A 14,484-nucleotide genomic window follows, 5' to 3' on the forward strand; every position below is an offset into this window, starting at 1 on the left:
AACTTCTTAGAGCACGACTCACACCAATGTCATAAAAGTCAAAATTCGCAATTTTAATGATCAACACATTCGATAGATAACATCCGTCAATTTAACCATTTTACACAACAATTAAATTTTTTAATTCATTTTAAAATATCACAATGACGCTGCCATGAACGTCATCATAATAGTATATTAAAACATGAGTTTTATAAAACTTAATATTAAGACACGAATCAGATTTGCAGCACGACTGTCGCAGGCAGGAGTGCCTGTAAATGACGACTGCTCTTAAGTTTTATAAAACGAGTTTTTTTATGCTATTTTTTCTAACTTGCATATTAAATACATGTTTTTTACAAATAAAATCAATTTTGGTAATCTAGGGAATTTTGTGAAAATTATTGGTGACACTTTTATTTCAAAGTTGATATTTAAAGTAAAATTTTACATTTGAATCTAGACTAAACATAATTGTAATTTTTCGCAAGTGAAATTGCAATTAAAGATGAATTATTCAGAAATATGGTAAATAGCAGAGAATGCGACAGTAAATTTGCTGTCGACAATGTGTTACCAACTGAAAAAAAATCCTAGATTTCGGATGTGTTAATGGTTTATTAACGCATTCAAAATGAATGCGTTAACAGCTTTGTTAAAACAGCAAATTAGAAAAAATCAGTTTACATTGCTTTATGGCTGAAATATTAAGTTCAAGCAAAAATTCAACGTTTCTTCTTTGGTGGAGCAAGATATTATTTTAAATTGTCTATCAAAGATACATTTTATATTGTACTATTGATATGGGAAATTGCTGTGTAACATTTTTTGGCGATGGTTTTGGGACACGCTGTATAACAATTGCATCAGTTGAACCACTTCTCTGTAAAAATAAAGCAAACTTTACAATTATAATACACGATCATTTTTTTCGAGAATTTAATTTTTACTAGAAATTATTACTGAAGAAAATAATAGTTATTTATACGAGTTTCTGTGTAAATTGGGCTTTTCTAATTGCCCGACAGACAAGATTAAAACACGAGCGTAGCGAGGGTTTTAAGGCCTCGAGGTCAATTAGAAAAGCCCAATTTACCCAGAAACGAGTTGAATACAAAATTTTATTGTTTGAAACGACGTCCCTGAAGCTTCCAAATCTTTTAAAAATGGTTTCGCACTTGCTTTTGACAGTTTTGACAAATTTTTCAAGACCTGTCACAAATGTGACGTTGAATGTGTTGTCTAGGGTATAAACTATAACGGTTCGTTATCTGCTCATTTTGCTTTAGGGCAGTTAAGAGGCAGTTTACAAAGGAGAAAAATGAGAATCTATGACAGTTGAAAACAATAAATATTATTATTTATTGATAATCTGTTTCAAATAAAAATAAACAGAAAATATACAAGTCTGTGCTGATTATTATCCAAATTCAAAGTAGGTACAAAAAGTTCTCTAAATGTGCTTATTTTAAATGAACTTGAGTCATTCTTGTATCAAACGGTGCAGAAGAATTTATTACATAAAATTCATTCACAATGGATTTTCTTCGTCAAGGTCAAATTTTAAATTTTTTGGCAGTGTGATTTTTACTTCAATAATATTTAAGCTGTGTATGTCCCCAATACGGGCTGATAAAGTAACCATGTCATGCGTAGACTGTAAAGGTTATGTAGTTCGCTGTCAACAAGTTACCTAACTTGATAGGCAATTTTTCAGTTCTTGGCTACATTTAATTAACGTAATTTTCAAATTAGCTGTTAATAAAAACCTTCTTTTTTTTCCACCGTGGTAAAATTATCAAGGAATAGGATAGGGATAAAATTTTATAAAAAAATCAATGACTTTACTTCACACGTCAAACTGACATTCAAAAATTAAAGAAGTTAAGTCGCTCTAACACGATAATGTAAAAATTACTAAGAAATGAGGTGCAGGTTTGCAACATGACAACAATTTGACAGGGAAAATCCAACGTGAATGAACTTTACCATAGGGCATAAAAATAATTTTCGCCTAAAAATGGAGTTGTTCCCTTTGGGCAGCAAACGCTTCAATTATCGATTACTTCTGGAATACCCTTCGCTGTGACACAATAAAGGTTGACATCTACAAAGCGCCATTTTTAATTAATCTTCATAGTTCATATGTCAGTTTAATTCCTTTACCACTGAAGTATTTACGTACAAAGAGTTTATTTATAAAAAGAAAGACAAACGCTTACTAATCAGTTAATGGAAAAGGTATTGACATTTCTGACAGCACAATAAAATACATGCTTTTAGGTTTAAACGTGATGATTAAAGCAATGGACTCGTTGATCTAAAAACAATTATTATTTATTATCAACGGGAATCTATAAAACGTCACAAAATAAAATTTTGTGCTGTTAGAAGACTTTCAATAAGTTTTATTAACTGTGTTCAATCTGGTGTTACAAACAGTGCGTTCAAACTACTTAACTAGCACCACTGGTTCTTACTAATGAAGTCGTGATGGTTGCTAATTACTATTTCATTACTGTCTCCATCGATTTGCCACACTCGATGATAGAGGTACAGAGAAAACAACAGTTCTAACAGTTAAAAAACCATTACAATAATATTTGAGTAAATAAGTTGAAGTTTTTAAGTTAATGGTATTGTATGAGGACCATTTATTCTTTTGGGGGACATGTTTTGTAAAGTTTTTATGGTACTTTTGAAGTTAAAATTGGTCGTAAACATTTTAATAAAATGTGAGTTGAGAGAAAATTTCTGGTAGTCACTTAGAGATGTTTTAGGAAAAAACACGATTGATTCCTGCAATTAGACAGAATCTTGAACGTAACAAAATTTAATTATTGTGATTATCTTCGAATTTAGAGATGTAGAATTTTGTTATTTCAATTTGATCACCAACAATATAAAATTTAATTTGGTTATAATATTATTCAGGATGGGCCATCAATTATCATCACATTATTATCATTTTTGTTAATCTATTTTGGCAGAGTCCATAAATGTTGGAAACAGCAACACATTTAAATTATGTTGTCGTAAATCATTTCGGATAAAAATGGTTTGCAGCGTGTCTAGCAAAAATTGAAATCCTTTTATAATTCGAACGTTGTTAATTAAACTGTTGAAAGTTGATACGAAATTTCGCTTGATTACTTTTGGCAAAGAAGCGTAAGATCGAGTTTTCACTAGAAGAAAAATCGTGGATTTTGTAAAATTTTTAAGTTCCGCTGAAAGCTTTGATTTACCCTTTTGATGATGTTCTATTTGTTAAGATCATGAGGCTCGTTTATGGCTCGGGGATGTTTGTTTGTTGCTGAAAATTCGGGGAGTTTGTGTAAATAATTCGTTTGGCGATCGAGATATTGGAATAAATTTTCTTTAACCGAGTGGGATTAGAGAAGCTAAATATCGCCGTTGATAATTAATCGCGATTTATCCATCTCGTGGTGTGAAGTCATCTCTCTCGCGCATAGTAACAAGGCGCTTCTTGATTTCCCTGGAGACAATGCTGTTACCCATTCGTTGCAAAGGAGCCTGTTCCGTACCTCTTGGCGAGCAAGGCATCAGAACTGGTCTGCAACCGCACTTTGCTCCCTGTGGTATTTTCACGGTTAACATGCCTTCAATTGTAAGTCACGCTTCGCTCACCAAACTATTGTGTACAGGATTGCACTTGTTGATATTTTCACGATTCACTCTGCGCTGATGACAAACTTTTTTCTACTCGTAATTTGCTCACACGTCATCAATTTTTAAAACCCAACCAACCCATCAGGTACGACCTGCATAGAAGAACTGCTCTCTCATCCTCACTAGAATTCGCAAAACTCTTTCTCTTTCTCTTTCTCTTGCCTAAATTCTTTTCCAAAACTTTTATCGTCAAAACTTCCTTATAAATAGATTTTTTGTCCGTTTAGACCAATAATAAAATGTTTCTGTAAACAGGGATTAACTTATTTTTGAATGTTTCCTAAACCTTGAAAAGATGAGTTACCCAGCTTTAAAAACAACACATTTGTAACGGTATTATTGATTCTTTAACTTCTATTCATTATTTCTTAATTATAATCTTTGCGTTGGTCACAGCCTAGTCAAAATCGATTAATGTCAATATCCATTTTTTTTTAATATCCTGATATAGGCAACCCATCATATGTTGTCATATATTCTTCTGGCTTATTGGTAGTAACTTTTAGGAGTGCTACTAAGATACAAGTTGGCCTGTACTACAGCAGCGTACAAAAATGCAAAATGCTGCTTTGTCGATTTTGTGAATATTATAGTTTTATAACTCGAACGTTCAGAATCACATAAAAACCCTATATAAAATGGAAGGGTCTAAATTGTAGGCTTCTAGAGCGAAACTTGAGTCGAGTTAATTACATTTTAAAACAATGTCCTTTAGTTTATAGTTTTTGTCCTCGGTTATAATTATACACTATTTATGAGAAGGAAATTGAAAAAAAAGATTTTTTTTCTCGAAAATGAAAAGAGGAAGATAATCAGGAGAACGAGAGGAATCGAGTGATGCAAAAACCACTGCCGTATTTTCAATAATAAACGAGTTCCTGTGCAAACCGTGGCTGATTTGGACTTGTCCAAAATTCAAAAATTTTCAAAAATTAAAATGCGAATCAGACCAAAAGAACTGTCTTGGCAAGAGGAATCCAACGCTGCAAGGTTTTTCGCGATATATTGCTTAATAATGGAGCTGTGGCCGTTTAAATTTTTTACTCAGGCGAAAATTCGAGAAGGGTTTTTTCCAGAAATTTTTTGTCGCGAATCTGAACCAAGTCGTGGTTAACTTAAGGTATAGGATGAGTTGAATTCAGGTATAGAGAAAGTTCCGGCCGCAAACGCCATTTTGTGGTCTGGAGCCAAAAAAGGGAACCTCAAAATTAACTTCAGTCATTACTCATTATACTCGGCTACTGTAGATCCTAGGCTGGATTAGTTTACAGAAAATTAACCAGGCAAACGAGAGGAATCGAACAGTGCAAACCGTAGCTGATTTGGACCTGTACAAAATTTGAAAATTTTAAATAATATAAAATGCGAATCAGACCAAACAAAAAGTGGACGCAAAATCATCGCCATGGAGCCACTTTAAAAATAGTTATTTAAAAAAAAAATAGTTTTTTTTGGGTCATTTTGGCACTTTGTTGTCTGGGAACCCAAAAAAAAAGGAATCCAATTAGTTTTCAGCTACAGTAATAAGTGGAATAACCTGTAGACTGAACTACATACACGGTGTTATTGAAAGTTGTACAGATATTTTAACCACGAGCTACTGGCTTCATGTAGAACTCAGAAAAAATATTTAAAAAATTATATGTCAAAAAATAAAATGACATTTAATTTTTGAGGCACAATTTTTTATAGTTGCTTTTAGTCTTCTACGTTGTCCCACAACCTCGCAGGTAAAATTTCGGGACATTTTAAAAATACACCCTGTATATCATGTTTTATAAAATATACGCCAATGCTAAGTAACCTATAGGAAATATGCTTTAAAACAAGGAAACCCCATTGGTGTACGTTTTATAAAATATGATATACAGGGTGTATTTGTAAAATGTGCCGAAATTTTACCTACGAGGTTGTTTGACAACGTAGAAGACTAAAAGCAATTAAGAAAAATTGTAGCTCAAAAAATAAATGTCATTTTATTTTTTCACATAGTATTTTTTAGATATTTTTTCCGAGTTCTACATGAAGCCAGTTGCGCGTGGTTAAAATATCTGTACAACTTCCAATAACACCCTGTATATACAGGGTGTTTTCGAAGTTGAGGGGTTCCTTGTAACACGAGATATTATACATTATTCTTAAGAATTTTAGCCTAAATCTTCTTAGTAAAATGTTTGTATTAAGGGAGATAATTGATTGTATATTTTTATTGTTTTCTAAAATTTTGAGTCCGGTCCTGTCTATTTCTCCGCTGTCCTAGATTAATAACTGACGCGGCCCAAGATGGTGTCTTTCTGGAAATCGCTCTGCGTACTCTCTGGACGCCGCAGCTGCATTCTGATAACGTGATAACATTGCCCAAGCATTAGCAACATATCTGTGAGCTCATTATTTTCGTAATGATAAAGCCATTGCGACTAATTAGATGACAACTCTGACAGTATTTTTGATTAATGTCCATGCTCATTTGATTTTTTTTTGTCAATTCTAATTTCTAACAAATCAGCGCAAATTTGAGCAGGACCGGTTTCAAAAATTTCAAATAATTAACTTATTGTATCTTCATTACCGTACACATTTTACTAAGGCGACTTTGGCTAAAACTCTTTAGAACAACGCATACTATCACAGATTAAAAGGAACACCTCAACTTCGAAAACACCCTGTATATACAGGGTGAAATTGAAATGCGTCATAATATGTAAACCATGGCATCTTCAATAAGTGAATAAACGGAAAATGTGGTTAAACATTATAATTTCATAAAGTCATAAAGTATTCTTACACGTGTTTGCGGCTCCGTGTATGTATTTGAAGTGTTTTTGCCTATTTCATTCCTGTAGGTAAACGGTCGATTTATTAGAGCTTCCAGAAGCGTCTCGTTCGGGATAGAATTAAGTTTTCGCTTTATTCACTTTTTGAAAACACTATTTACGTACAGGGTGTAACAGAAAAAAGTGCATTTATTCCAATTTCTTGAGATTTGCAAAATTGAGTTGCCATTTGTCCCCCCTTTATTTTGACGTGCCGTTCACGTTGAATGCAATTTTATAAATCTAAAAACTTTTTTAAACAGGAATCGTAAAAACTGAATGTATTGCATTTGATGAATGGTTTCACTTTCTTTTGTTTTTTTTGTATAGTAGATGAGTCCTATTACCAGTTAAAATAAATGCACTTTTCTTTTCTATTACACCCTGTATTATGATTCATTTCAATTTCACCCTGTATCATGGTAATGTTTTTTTGAAAACATTTAATTGTTTCCACCCAAACGGCTACAAACATCGCTTCTAAAATTTGACAGAATACAGAAAATGATGACTATTCGTCCACGTTAATAACTTGAAAATTTTGAACAGTGCCCTTTTGTACAGAACAGTTTTTGGATAAATTACAATTTAGGCAATTTAGGTCATCATAAGCTTTCGATTGCGCCACATGCCAAATTTCAGCTTTCACCATTTTAATCGGAATCGTTTTAAAGAGTCTTTCTGGTCGGCGAGAACTCCACTGAAATGTATTTGTTCGTTAATTCAATGCGTTAAGTTTTGGAAAGTCTTTAGTGTGGAAATATTTTAAGGAGTATAATTTTGCAGAAAATGGTGTTTATGAGAGAATTTAACAATTTACATTGCTAACTGCGCTTATTACTCTTTCCACCTATCATCGCGTGGAAAGTCGACAACGTGAACTTTGCTTCAATTCTTAAATTTAATTGTATCCTTTTTATGAGTATCTCTTCTATATTTAGAGCTTTTATTTAGCATAATTGCTGATTCCTTAAAACGTTGTTCCCTGGCTTCATTCTTTATTCATGCTCCGTATAAATACTCAAATATTAATGAAGAGCAATAAATCCCGTGTTTTGCACTAAGATGTTTTGACACAAAAAGGAACTCGGAATGCCTTAAACTGCTAATTTGAACAAATTGCAGTTCCCTATTTTCATCTGCACAGACACAGTAAACAAAAGGTAACGGTTTTAGAAAATTCATTAAGTTGAAAATGACAATTTGCCCATTCCGAATTTAATAACCTGCTAAAAAAAGTTGTAATATTAATGGAAAAATGATTGGCTGCAAGACGAGACGCACAAAATGATGACCGACACTTGTACACATTTTTGTACTTGTTTACTCATTCGATTATTGTTTCCAAATAGCAGAATACTACGTATAGAGATCAATTTGTAGAAGGTAGCTTGATACGTCACAACAGTGGCTAAAATAGATTTATTATTTTTACAGGACAAAGAAGAGAAATAAAATGCCAGCGATCAATTATTTGTTTGTATAGGGAAGCCCTAAATAAAGCTGCACGATTTATAGAAGCGTTTTTACTAGCTAATAACTTAATTAATACAAACTTGACTCTTGTCCCACTTTGGTTTTTTATTTGTTTTCTTAGAATGAAGAAAACTTTAAAAGAAATTGACAAAGTTATTTAATTAAAGGAAAGAAACTTTGTTAATCCATTGTTCGAAGTAGAATAACATTTACAAAAGATATTGGAAAATATCCCGATTTTAAAGGAATTATGTTCTGTACCCGTTTGAAAATCGCAACAAAAGTTGGTGTTTTTGATTAACTTTAAAATCTAGTAAAGACGCGTATTTCAAAAAGGCGCGATTTGGTGACAATCTCATTCCGAATGGAATCGATCGGATCGGAAAAAAATATGTAACAAGATGTTTACGTTTATAAATATGGCGGATGAAAGATATAAATTACAAATTGATGGTTGTGTGGTTATCCAAACAAGGCGACAGATTGGATTGATTGAAATCGGCAGTGGCAGGTGGTAAATTTATTGTCTAATGGTTTATATCCTGAGCGGTTTTTAGAGGGTGTTATAATAACAGGGAGTTAGTGTCTCCTGAAGCAGAGCGCTGATATTTATCACGTGTGACAAGGTCAATGGATGCGAGAGACGTTTCTGCGATAGATTTACACCAGCTAAAATACTGACGATGTGCTTTTTCAACCACTTTTTACCCAACTTCTTTATTTTTACAAGGAAAAAGAAACAAATACATCAAATAAATACTTGAAGGTACTATTTTTCTAATGATATATCGCCACAAGGAAAAAAGTTTTTCCTGTTGTAACTCTAATATCAACAGTTGGTATTCTGAATGATCATTACAGGTATAATCATATTTCTGCATCTTTGACAGTTCGTCCCACCTCATATTTATTTCATAACATAAAGCGGCTTCCTACTCTTTTTAAAATCGTGGGAATATAATTGTGTGTTTAAAATACGGATACTTTATTATCGTTCTTTCAATTTTCCACAATGGTCCTAATCCTTCGGCTTGTAAAGTAACTTCGTCGTCCCACTTGAAAAAGCGGATCATGTGTCGAGGGTTTCCACGTGCCATTTAAACATTTTATATATCAATGGCCCGCCTTGGAGGCAGTTCTTTTAGAAAATTCCGAGGTATTTATCGTATTTATCTAAAGTAAACGAACATGTGAAGGTTAAAGTAGGGAAAGGGTCAGGAAAAGCACCCAAAAGAAGCCCAGCAGCGAGCAAATATTGACTTTAATCGCTTTCTTTGTGACACGTCGATAATTTGACAGAAGAGTGGATCTTGTAACATTGAGTAGCTTCCTTCGATATAATCAATTTATGACCTTTTTAACAGACCGAAAAAATATTGTCGACCCGCGGCCATTTAAAAATACGAATAAATACATGTATAACTGGTTGTGGGAATTTTTTTTTTGTAAACTCTATTTCGAGACTAATTTCGACTTTTTCCGTGGTAAAAGCGTGAATGTTCCTCCGAGTGTCATATATCTCATACGTTATTATCGTATTATTAATCGCGATATCATTTTGTCCGTTTTAGTTGAACATGCGATGGTGCTAGGTACGAGTTACTCCCTCTATCTTTGCTCCATAGAAACACACCGCCATATTCTTCATCACAGTAATGACATTAGTCTTTTTTACCTCGATACATTAATTTGGCTAAAATGAGTTTCTTACGGCTGTCCTAAAAATAAAACTCGACAACTAACTATCAACTCCATCTACAACATTATCATCCACGCATCAAAGGCGCAATCAATATCGTTTTGTTCTGCAATTCCTCCAAATCGTAAACTCTAAGCACGACAAATGGTAATTATTAATTCTGTCTCATTCGGCAAGAGTAAATTTCGAAGGACCACACTATCGGAAATGTATCGATTAGTCGCTGACATTTGTCGAAACGGTTTTGATTTCGAATTGAGTGACGCCAGAAACGTGATTTTATCATGTGAAGCGTCGACTAATGTCGAGATGTCTTACTGATGAGATTATAAAGAGATCAAACTTCAGGGGTAGCTTAATTAAATCCAGTCGACAATGGAATGATAATGATATTGGAGAGTGTCACAAACTGTAGGTTGCATTTGTGTTTAAATAAAAAGGGAGTGATGCAGCGCTTCTGTTTGGGATTGTTATATTGGAGGATCGTGCATGTAATATTTGTTGGATGGTGCGTGAGACTCACGCTTGGGGTCACTCATTTTCGCTTGTTTATTTAGTGGTTGTTTAGATAACATCGGCATGAACACCCCTGTGATTCTCATCGAACGCTGAAGACACGAGAATGGTATTTGAATAAATTACCGCCACAGTTTATTGTTGTGTCATCACAGTCGAATTGACCGATTTGTTAAGCGAAACCCGCTGGATCAAGAGGAAAACCAGACCACGATTTTACTTTAGTCGCTCCCATTACAACATTTTATTCATCGATTCTGTTTCGGCGAAGAGTTGTAAATGATCTTGTTTTGGGTACGGCTGTAACGATCTGGGGACTCCTGTTTTGTTTCTGTGTTCTAATGATTGAAAATTTTTGAGCGAGGAACGCTCCTGCGAGGCCCGAGCTCCGGTGCTCCGCTATTACTGTCTTTCTGTTTATAATTTGGGGAAACTGCAGAAACTCCAAATCGCAATGGTAACATAATACATTAAGTGTTTCTATTTTAGACTACCTACCAAACTAATTAAGAGAATAGCTCTTAAACGGATGACAAAATTAAAACTTTTGCTTAATTAGCCCTTTAATACACCTCTCTAAATTTCATTTTAAGTAAGTTGGAGTTGTTTGTATAGAAGTTGTTCCTCGGTCCTGGTGTTTGCGCTGCACGTTTTAAAATCTTCTCGTCAAATTCCACAGGGGTGGATGTTGTTAGTTGATATCGTTGAGCTACGAATATTAAGATAATTAATCAATGCAGTTTGGCTTTATAGCAACACTATAATCAGATCAGCTGTTAGTTAGTCACACCTTTATGTAATTTATACCCGGAACGCTCCTCTGTATGCGAAATTTGAAGTAGCTCGACACAATGTAACACAATCGACTGTATTTCGAAGACAATGTCGGTTGTGTGCGTGAGGTGTGATAAGAAAGTGAAGTATTGCCGGTTATAGTTTTTATTCAGCAATATTTTCTTGAATGGTGGCCGCAATGTAAGAAACTTTTTATGAGTAGCTAACGACTTCGAACGTACGAACGGGTCTGCCACTGTACCCTATGCCAGATGTTACATTTGTGTATTTTATTTCCACTTGCTCGATAAAAGGGTTTTATGTCCTCGAACCGAGTCCTTGCTAATCTTATTGCGACCTGACTCAAATATAGGTTAGCCGTTTTAAGAGACGATATATTACCATTGCTGTAAAACTTGTATACGCCATGGGATGTATTTACATCAAATATAACTACTAACTGTAGGCATTTAGACAATTGCTTTCATATCTCGCATTTCCCTCCCCCCTTATCGTAGGATCCTTCACCAGCTCAGGTTCAATACTTGCGTTATAGGTTGATGTGACAACTATGTCGCACCAGAAACCTAAAGCAAATTATCCACTACGACATTTTATCATAATATTTCGAAGCTTGCAAGAGATTCGAACAAGCCAATCAGAATTTCGACAGACTGGTTCCGATGAAATTTTTGTCACTGTGCAGGTCCAGGTTACAAAAAATATATCTATTTCATATTTTTAATAAAAATTCACTAGGATCAAAGTATATTTTTAAATTACGCCACTGCTCGGTTTAATTTAAAAGAACGACGAAATGTATTTCGAAATTTAAAAAAATATGTATCGTACAGAGCGTAAACAATTTTACACACATAAAACAAATATGAAATAAGTACAATATTAAAAGAACGCTTTTACATGGAATATGTCACCATTGTATTGAGACAAAAACTAAAAATGCATATACGGGCAATGATAAATTAATATTGCTTTGTGTTTTCATATTTCTGTATTGTTTACAAATATGGACGTGCTCCGTTTCATAACAAACAACTATTGTCCTGTATAAATATTCTAAATTAGTTTTAATATACAGGTGTCCCCAAAAATGAAGACGAGTCCATAATTCCGTTATTTACCGGAAGATTTTAATTATCTGTACACCAAATTAAATGGTTGTTAACAGGCTACAAAATGGACTAATAAATTCAAGTATAGCCCCATGGACTTCAAGGATAAACTGTCAAAATATTTTTTTTCAAATGGGATTACATATTTTTTTTAGTAATTCTGATAGATATTTTGATTCTGAAAACAACAATATAACAAGTATACACTTAAATACCAAAAATTCACAAAAAAAATGTAAAAAACGCTACTATCGTCTATGTTCCATTTTGCGCTAAGATTGGCGGCATATCTAGGCAATCCCACATGTTATTATTTGTCATTTGTTTTTCCAGCTATCTTAATTTGGTTATTACATTGTAACGCAATGCATTTTGACAGCTTTTCGCTTGGTGCTCGTTATTTGTTTTAAAAGTTAGTGTAATTTTTTTTTATGTGAAGTTATACTTGTGATATATTGTTGTTTTCAGAATTAAAATCTCTATCAGAATTACTAAAAAAAAGTATGTAATCCCATTTGAAAAAAAATATTTTGACAGTTTAGTCTTAAAGCTCTTAGAGCTATACGTGAATTTATTAAGCCGTTTTGTAGCCTATTAACAACTATTTAATTTGGTGCCTAGATAATTAAAATCCTCCTGTATTGGATAGTTTGGTAGAATCAGATATATGGTAAAAATATTTAAAACAAAAGAATTTAACTAAGAAATTGGGTGAAAATAAAGGGCGTTCAAAAAATTTCTGGTCAAGTGACTTGGTGTTTGCTTTTGTTTTAGCTTCATCACCTGTAAAAGCACATTTACAACAAGCAGTGGTGTGTATTACTTCTTTTGAAAAATCCTGTTAGTTCCTTTTAAAATCGACCAACGAGAGCTTTCCTAGTTTTATTGACTTGATTTACAATAAAATGATGATCAAAGTGAGGTTATGTATATCGCCTGCATTCGTAAAAGAGAGAGAAAACCGCTTGAGCACGCATTTTTAAACGCTTGTTATATTTGCTGAAGTTTCGGAACTGAATATTTTTACGTCAACTTGATACTGTAACGTTTTCCCCTTTTTGGGTGTTATCCTGTTCACTTTTATGCTCGGATGGTATTTTTGAGGAAAAATAAGGAACAAAAAAAATTGTGAGGGAAAACTTATTCATCCTACGTTGTGTTAATTTTATTTAATTAAAGTTCTAGAAGAGGCCGTACCGTTGGAAGAGTTTTTAAATGAGACGATTGAACACACTTCATTTAAATTTTACTTTACAAGTAATCATACTTGGGTGGTATTTGGTCCCAACAAAATGTATAAATAAATGTGTGAATTTAATAAATGACGTTTTGGTGCATGTTGGTTTAAGTTCGGACCCAATGAAATTTAATTTGCGGCTGTTGGTGAATTGAAATTTGACTAATAGATGAGTGACTAACGTGAACAAATAAATTTATGAACATGGAACAGCGTTCAAAGAATTTGAGACGCGAACTATGTGATCCTACAAAAATTTGAATCGACTTGTGTTAAATTAAAATGAAAATTATATATCGGGAAGAATAGAAAAGAAAGGTGTCATCTGACTTATGACATGAAAAACTCTTTTCACGTGTCAGCCTTTTATCAACGATTCATTTCTCCACATTGTGTAGCGTGGCTGCATTTCGTGCTTTGCGCCGGACCACAGCTACTCGAGTATAGTAATCCCAGAACTCTAACGTTTTATGATAGGCAGTACTAATAACGAGACGATTAGTATTTAACACCTCCTAGTGAGAAGAGTAGCACTTCATCCAAAAGAGACTACCTGGTATAGTTCTTCCAGAGCTGCAGCGAATTTATGGCAGGGTGCCATTCTATAAACGTTAACAACACCGACTATAGGTTTAAACTGCAAGTACAACCCCTAATCGTAAATTCGTCCAAGTACTACCCTGTAAACTGACAGGTATAGAACGAAAATGATGATTGTCATAAAATCGCTGCAGCTCTGGGAGAACTATACCGTCTGCCCTCTTTCTAAATCCAGAGCCTCCAGGCTAAAGACCGACCCTTAAAGGTCTATTTATTTACGTCCATTACCAGCTTCTTTGTTAAGTTGTTTAACTTCATAACGATATTGCCTATCATAAAACGTTAGAGTTTTGGGATCACTATACAATGGGCACTGACGGAACCTCTGCGACTAAGAGAAACTCAAGGAACGAATAATGAATTAAAAATATTTAAAAAAATCTATGTTGGAAACGGTCATCTTGGCGAGAACGCGTTTCTCCAAATGTTAAATCCAAAAAGATCACGTATTCGGCGATAACGAATTTAAAACAAATTAAAGAAATATTTAGAAGAAAGCCATTTTTTATAAATGAATTCTGAAAGAAAATAATTTACTTTTCCTAGCTTTTCTATATTTTTTTT

The sequence above is a fragment of the Tenebrio molitor genome, chromosome X, assembly GCF_963966145.1.
Source record: "Tenebrio molitor chromosome X, icTenMoli1.1, whole genome shotgun sequence".
Lineage (NCBI taxonomy): Eukaryota > Metazoa > Arthropoda > Insecta > Coleoptera > Tenebrionidae > Tenebrio > Tenebrio molitor.